The 9,091-nt window shown below is 28.9% G+C and overlaps 1 pseudogene; it reads left to right on the top strand.

Annotated features, from left to right (window-relative positions):
- Positions 1 to 6,841: 6,841 nt before the first annotated feature.
- On the top strand, positions 6,842 to 8,587 carry LOC141687296 (uncharacterized; annotated as a pseudogene).
- Positions 8,588 to 9,091: the final 504 nt, after the last annotated feature.

The following is a 9,091-nucleotide window of genomic DNA, read 5'->3' as shown; positions in this document are numbered from 1 at the left end:
TTTAAGTAGTGTTTATTGTATACAAATTTAGTTTACACTTAAATAAGTTAGAAATTTGTAATCAAATCATTTATTTAGGCAGAATAATTTGTATACAGAGAAGTCAGAGAAGTCCATACACGATACATTCCTCACTGGATGTTTCGTATCCTCCCTCCGATAACAGCTTAAAGTCCTTGAAAACAATTCCCATGTCAAAGTTTTTCTGACCAAGCCCAACTCTCTCCAGGTTAACAATTTCAATCTCACTTAAAGATATTAAGACAAAAGGCATCTCTATAAGCTCAACAAGGCAGCTTGATGTTGGAACCACAAAGCAAGAGGATTTGTATGGGCTTATTGACGAGTGTTTGTCGACCCGACTTATAAGTTGTTGATAAGTTAAATGTTGGTACCGACGTACTTTTTCACAACTTATTTTTGATTTTTCGTTTTTTTATCAATTTTAATTTTAGAATATATTTTTTAAATGTTAATATAACTTAAAATATAAGAATTAAGATAATTATATATAAATATTATTAATTTTAATTCATTTAAATAAAAACAATTCTGACTTATAAGTTAAATTATCCAAACACTTATATAACTTATAAGTATTTATTAACTTATCACTTATTACTCACTTTAAGTATTCTCTTGTCACTCACAGGGAATGTGAGCTCAACCAAATTCTCCAAATCCTAATCTGTTGTAATCGAAATCAAAGAATCAAGATCCTCATTAGGCAACTGATACTTCAACATAACCCCATTACTCAAACCACCACTAATTACAATTTAACCCAGCTTTGAAACCAAATCAGACAAGCTCGTGTTTCGATCAACGACAACGATACGCGTGGCGCCGCCGACGTAAGAGGGAGAGGGACTATGTGACCACTGAGGCTACACATGAGGCGGAGTTTGGAAGGTGGGATTGAATCAGAAGGGGGTTTTGAGGGGGGCGGCGAGTTGTGTAAGGTGGGTGTGGTCGTTGTTGTTTATGGTGAAGAGGAGGAGTAAGGTGGAGAGGAAATAGGGTTAAGATAATTAATGGACTTATGGCCGATGTGTTAAATAGCTGATGTTTTTTTCTATAATTTAGCTGATGTTTGGTTAATAAACGATATTTAACAAATTTAAATAAGATTTTTTTGGTCGTTAAATAAGAATGATAGATGTCTCAGTAACATGGGGTTCGTGATAATTTGATGATTGGGGTTCGTGATAATTTGATGATTGAAACATAGTAATTTATTTTTAAATTTCATTACATAAAATTAAAAAACTATTCATGATGAAATTTTATTTGTTTTATCATTTTAACAGTCAAGTATGAGTTTGACTTATACAACTAACTAGTTTTTAATTCTGAATTTATGTTTTGATTATTTTAAAAATATTTTTAGTCGATCCAATCGTATGAATTTTAAAAGATATATATTAGGGATATAACCAGAGTTACATATCAAAATAAATTTATATGTTTTGTCATTTTAATAGTCAAACATCAGTTTGACTAGTACAACCAATTAGTTTTTATTCCTCAATTGATGTTTCGATTTTTTTAAAAATATTTTTTAACGATCCAACCGGATGGATGTCAATAGATATATATATATATATTAGTGATATAACCAAAGTTTTGTATCAAAATAATTTAATTTGGTTTTTCATTTTAAAAGTCAAACATTAAATGACTAGTAAAACTAACTAGTATTTAATCATGAATTTATGTTTCGATTTTTTTTCAAATATTTTTCAACAATTCAACCGTATGGATTTCAATGGATATATATATTCGTGATATAACCAAATTTTCATATCCAAATAATTTTATTTGGTTTGTCATTTTAATAGTGAAGCATCAGTTTGACTAATACAACTAACTAGTGTTTACTCATGAATTTGTGTTTCGATTATTTTAAAAATATTTTTCATTAATCCAACCGAATGGATGTCAATAAATATATATATATAAGTGATATAACCAAAGTTATTTATCAAAATAATTTTACTTGGTTTGCCATTTTTACCGTCAAACATCAGTTTGACTAGTACATCTAAGTAGTGTTTAATCCTGAATTAGTATTTTGATTATTTTAAAAATATTTTTCAACGATCCAACCATATGGATGTCAACAGATATATATATATATTAGTGATACAGCCAAAATTTCATATCAAAATAATTTTATTTGGTTTGTCATTTTAACAGTCAAACTGATGTTTGACCAGTACATCTAACTATTATTCAATCATGAATTTGGTGTTTCGATTATTTTAAAAATATATTTCAATAATCCAACCGAATGGATGTCAATAAATATATATATCAGTGATATAACCAAAGTTATGTATCAAAATAATTTTACTTGGTTTGCCATTTTTACAGTCAAACATCAGTTTGACTAGTACATCTAAGTAGTGTTTAATTCTGAATTAGTATTTCGATTATTTTAAAAATATTTTTCAACGATCCAACCGTATGGATGTCAACAGATATATATATTAGTGATACAACCAAAATTTCACATCAAAATAATTTTATTTGGTTTGACATTTTAACAGTCAAACTGATGTTTGACTAGTACATGTAACTAGTATTCAATCATGAATTGGTGTTTCGATTATTTTAAAAATATTTTTTAATGATCCAACTGTATGGATGTAAATAATTATATATATATATATATATTAGTGATATCACCAAAGTTTCATATCAAAATAATTTTATTTGGTTTCCATTCTAACAGTTAAGCTTCAGTTTGACTTGTACAACTACTAGTGTTGAATGCTGAATTAATATTTCGATTATTTTAAAAATATTTTTCAACGATCCAACCGTATAGATTTCAATATATATATATATTAGTGATATAACCAAAATTTCATATCAAAATAGTTTTATTTGGTTTGCCATTTTAACAGTCAAGTATCAGTTTGACTAGTACATCTAATTAGTATTCAATCATAAATTGGTGTTTCGATTATTTAAAAATATTTTTCAACGATCCAACCGTATGAATATCAATATATATATATATATATATTAATGATGTAACCAAAATTTCATATCAAAATAGTTTTATTTGGTTTGCCATTGTAACAGTCAACCGTCAGTTTGACTAGTACAACTAACTAGTGTTTATTCCTGAATTAGTGTTTCGATTATTTTAAAAATATTTTTCAACGATCCAACCGTATAGATGTCAATATATATATATATATATATATTAGTGATATATCCAAAATTTCATATCAAAATAGTTTTATTTGGTTTGCCATTTTAACAGTTAAGCATCAGTTTGACTAGTACCGCTAACTAGTGTTTAATCCTGAATTAGTGTTTCGATTATTTTAAAAATATTTTTCAACGATCCAACCGTATGGATGTCTATATATATATATATATGTGTGTGTGATGTAACCAAAATTTCATATCAAAATAATTTTATTTTGTTTGCCATTTTAACAGTCAAATTAGTACAACTAACTAGTGTTTAATCCTAAATTGGTGTTTCGATTATTTTAAAAATATTTTCAACGATCTAACCATATGGATGTCAATAGATATATATATTAGTGATATAACCAAAATTTCATATCAAAATAAATTTATTTGGTTTGCCATTTTAACAGTCAAGCATCAGTTTGACTTGTACAACTAACTAGTGTTTAATCCTGAATTAATGTTTCGATTATTTTAAAAATATTTTTTAACGATCCAACCGTATGGATGTCAATAGAAATATATATTAGTAATGTAACCAAAATTTCATATCAAAATAGTTTTATTTGGTTTGCCATTTTAACAATCAAGCGTCAGTTTGACTAGTACAACTAACTAGTGTTTAATCCTAAATTGGTGTTTCGATTATTTTAAAAATATTTTTCAACGATCCAACCGTATGGATGTCAATAGATATATATATTAATGATATAATCAAAATTTTATATCAAAATAAATTTATTTGGTTTGCCATTTTAACAGTCAAGCATCAGTTCGACTAGTACAACTAACTAGTGTTTAGTTCTGAATTTGTGTTTCGATTATTTTAAAAATATTTTTCATCGATCCAACCGTATGGATGAATATATACATATATATATGTATATATATTAGTGATATAATCAATGTTTAATATTATATTATTTTATCAAAATATTTATTTTTTTACTGAAATTCTTGAAATGTCACTGAAACAAATAAATGCTGACATTAATATGGTTGGATTATGAAATAATATTTTTTAAAAATTGAAATTATCAAAAATCGTGTGCTAATTTACGACGGAATCCGTAATAAATTATTATCTGCAAAAAAATTGAGAAAAATCAAATTTACCGCCAAAATTTTGGGGAAAAGGTTAAATTTTCCTCTTTGATAACTTACGACGAATTTTAATTTCCGTCGTAAATTGGAGGTTCCAAAATTTTCCATCACAAATATTTCATCGTAAATTTAGATGAAATATTTTTTTTATTTAATTTCAAGTTAATATTTTAATAAAAATAATTAACTTACGACGAAATGTTTTAGTCGTCGCAACTTCAAATAATTTTCATTTTTGTTTAATCGTGTCGTGCATAATTTTATTAATAAAATACTAAACTTACGACGGTTTTGGGTTTCGTCATAAATAATTACGCTATTTTATTTTCTTCCGTCGTAAGTTGGGTGCACATTTTTTTATCATATGTTGACCGTCGTAATTGTACTATTTTGTTGCATGATATGTCTACTGAGCTAATGTCGAATCCCTTCTCTCTCTTGGAACACTAAACTAAAGTGACAAAGTGATAAACATAACTAAAGTGATAAAGGCTTGTTTCTTATTATTGCATATTGCAGGATCGAAATTTATTAGAACATGCGCTCTTTTGCCAATCATAAATTTAATTATTTAAAAAAATAAAAATAATCCGGTACGACCGATAATTCGAAATGAATTCTTGTAACCGATAAGATTTATCAATCTCATTAGTGAAAAGCTAAATAACGTGATTATTTGAAATGAATTATTTCAGCTTTCTTTGTTTGTATAAATGTTTTATTATAAATTATATGTAATATATGAAATGAATTATTGCACCTTTCTTTATATAATATTTAAATTATATATAGTATATTTTATCCCGAGTAATATGTTTTTTTTTATTTAAAGGGTGGCATTTTATGTAGAACTATTAGAAAATAAGATTGTCAATAATTAAAAATCCTAAAAAACCTCAAACGAACTTCTATTAAAAACAAACATATTTGGCCAAACATCAATTAGTAGTCTTATTATGTAATGTTCTAATCTTACTAACTAAATGATGGGAAGTAATATTGTTTGTAATTATTTATGAATAAAATATTAAAAACTTAGCAGAATTTAACAATCTTTACGACGTCTAACAAGTCGGCAACTAATTGGGTAGTGACATTTAATTAAAATAGCACATTACTTTCTCGTAATTAATTAAATAATTAATTTGATAGGAAGATTGCCAACTTGTGTATGAGCCCAAACTCTTTAAACGTATACAAGATAACAAGTAGCTGAGCAAGTACAACATTCTCTTAATTTATTTTTCTATATAATATAAAAAAGGGTTTTTGTTAAAAATACTCAAATCTAAAAATATTTTTACGAAAATACTGTCATTTTTTTAAAAATTTTGCAAAAAAATATTTTAATTTGCAAAAATACTATTTTTCAAATTTTTTTACAAAAATAAGATTTTTTGGCAACTGGAATCAACGGAATGCACGAGTTTATGCAACTACATGCAATCTCAAATCAACCAAAAAAACTTTATTCAACTAGTTGCATATATGATTAATTTTGGTTTATTCCGTGTTTTTGCAAAAAAAATCAGAAGATAGTAAAATCGCAAAAAAACTTAGAAAAATTGATATTTTTGGTAAATTCTCTATAAAAAATTAGTTATTAGTAATTTAGGACATAAATAAATAACATTATTGATAATGTTATCTATACTCAATTCTTATTTAATATTATATTACTAAAAGTCTTTTCTTCTGATTAAAATAACATGAGAGAGAAAGATCTTACCTTCATATTATATTTTAAAATATTGGTTTGGACATTCTTGTAGATGAATTGTTAAAATTTAGAAGTGAATTAAATCAAATATTAGTAGTTTAAGAAGTACTGAAATATTGTTGGAGCATATATTTTGCTTAAATTACTTAAATGCCCCCATCGGTTAAACTCTAAAAATTTTCACAATAAATTTAGTACAAAAAATGATATGAATACATGACTTATTATTCTATTCACGTTTGAGTTTTCAATTTTAAAATTTTAATTTGTTATTAGCTGAAAATTTCCGCTAACTATGAATCACATGAAAATTACACTGAAAGATTCTGCGGTCCCACTGCCTGACAGAGTGGCAGTTGAATATAAATAATATTTAATTACAATGAAAACAAGATTTTATGTTTGTCAACAGTAAATAAGAACTGATTTTTCACCTGTAAACATTTAAAATGCATCTACCAGCATTTGCATGCTTCTCTCTGTCCAAAAAACATACATTTTCTTTTTTGAATTTTTATACTATTCATGTTAAGCCATTAACTACTAATTTACGTCTAATTTATAAGATCAAATATAGTCATCAGTGATATTGTTGGATTCGTATTTATGAGTAATTTAATACACTGAAGTTTTTATGTTTAATAATAATACGAAATTAAAGATATTAACGATCAAAATTGTGCATTAGCAAACATGTTCAACACAAACGGAAAAAGTATTTAGGGACGGAGGGAGTATAATCTATATTAGTATATATACAAGTACCAGTAATCAAAGGATTTCACAAGAAGACTGCAATGGCAAACAATGACAAGTTCATGATAAGTTATGAAGGTGTTTCAACTATTGTACCACACAAACCAACTCCTCCAAGGCCATTATTTCCAATCTCAATCACAAAAGACATGCAGCCAGGCATTTTTAAGCTCAGTTTTCATGTGATTTTATGTTATAACAAGGCATCTAGTGAGGATTCTGGTTGGGTTGTGGCGGGTTGGACTAAGACGTCGATGGGATCGCGTTATCTGAGAAACCGATGCTGGCAGGGAGGCAAAGATGGGTTGATGATGGTGGACTAGAGATTGTACCAAATGACAGTTATAAGGTTAGTTGAAGCGCAAATCGCGGTAAGTATGGGGGAGTTTGTGAGTGTTGAGAACAAAGAAGTGCAGAATCAGCTTGTTTGTTGGGAGAGTATTGATGATCAGGACCCTAGGTTTTCTCCATTAATGTATCTTCAGGCAATTTATGCATTCCTTCTTTTTTAAGGTTAAGTCATTTTCTTTTCTTTTTTCTAATCGATTATACATGCACACGCCGGGAGTCGAACTCCTGACCTCCCGCAAGGGATACAAGAGCTCAACCACCGCACCAACACCTATTGGTAGGTTTAGTCATTTTCGTCTACATGATCCTTGTAAGTCATTTACGACGGCTAAAAGCTGTCGAAATAGTCCTACACAAGGTTGCTTTAAGGTCTAAACCACAAAGACGGGTTTGATAAAGCACCTTACATTTGACAACAAAAACCGTTTTGAGCTGATTAAAATGAACGAGACTATAAAACATCGTAAATTTGACTTATGAACAATGTCTTGATTTTTGTAGGTCAGAAATTTAAAATGGTCGAGGCTACAAAAACATCGTAAATTTGACATATAAATGACTTGATTTTTGCAGGTTACGAATTTCAAATGCGGATCATATTCAATAGGAATTAGCTGCAGCCTTCTTATTGCTGACCCTCTATCAATAGCAAGCTTCCTCAAGAGATGGGCTGAAATTCACATTAACCTCATGAATGAATCTCAAACTCCAAATTCACCTTTGTTTTACTTCCCTAATGTCGGAAAATCAAGCCCAACTCTTCATCACCCCCCTTCTCGTGCAACTGTAGAGGAAACCAAGGGACAAACTATGATCTTCAAATATGCTAAAATGAACTCGACAATAGACAGTGAGATGCAAAGGTCAGTTGCAGTGACATGCATTAATAAGGCGATATCGATCCACGAGCTCGGAAACAAAGCAACATCTGAATTTTCTTTGCTAGTAAAAGAATCTTCTAATGTCATTGTGAATTTGGATTCAATTAGTGTGAAACAAGTTCTTCAAATGGAACTGTCCAAAAATTTCGATGGCATCTGCAGTATGAATATTAGTTGGAGTGACTATATTGATTCAAATATAAGCATTGCAGAGGGGAACAAGCCTATTGACATTTTGTATTGGATCTGTTCTCCAGCTGATGAAGGCCTTGCCATGATTATCTCGTCTGATATCGACGTGACAGTGATCGTAACACTTCCCAGTGAAAATAATGCTACAGAGATGGATTGAGCACTCCGATTCAGTGTTAAAAACCTGTCGTAAATGTCCTGTTTCGTAATCACCCTGTGTAATGTTAACTGTAGTGTGCATAAATCTAGATATCTTCATGTGCTTTGTTTTCTAGGGGTTAATACTAATTCACTACGAGAAAACAAAGTTAAATACAACTCCACAAATACAACCTAGGTCAAATTAAACTGATTTTGGACCGATAGTATTTAGCCGTTTTTCTCACAGTGTGGTTGCATTTCCCCATACCGTGTGATATTACCTATTTCATGTGTTCAGTTTATGTAATCTAACTATCCTTCAGGATGCAATGCATTGCTTATTTTTACGAAGATCATATGAAGAACCTGGTAGAAATTACATCTCGGAACTAGTTGTTTAACATCTATGCTAGATAATCTAGTCGCGCTGATGCAAATGTTAGAGATCCACGTAATTCTGCAGAGTTAAGATGGACAAATTATAACCTTTTCATTAACTTCTTTTGCTGTAGCAAACAAAAAAAAAAGAGAGACTATTTTAAGTACCTAAACTTTGGGTGAATTTCAGGTTTAATACTTTAAATTTAAACCGTTTGCATGCCTTTTGACGTTTTTGACGTTAAGTCAAATGTTCAGAGGGGTATTTGTGATAATTTAGTTTTTCAAAAAGTTTATGCACCGTAAATTACTGCATCACAAAATTTATCTTCAATCTCATTTTAGCTCTAAAATT

Source organism: Apium graveolens, chromosome 9, assembly GCF_009905375.1.
Source record: "Apium graveolens cultivar Ventura chromosome 9, ASM990537v1, whole genome shotgun sequence".
Classification (NCBI taxonomy): domain Eukaryota; kingdom Viridiplantae; phylum Streptophyta; class Magnoliopsida; order Apiales; family Apiaceae; genus Apium; species Apium graveolens.
Note: the sequence above shows the minus strand (reverse complement) of the source record. Positions and strands in the feature narration are given on the sequence as shown.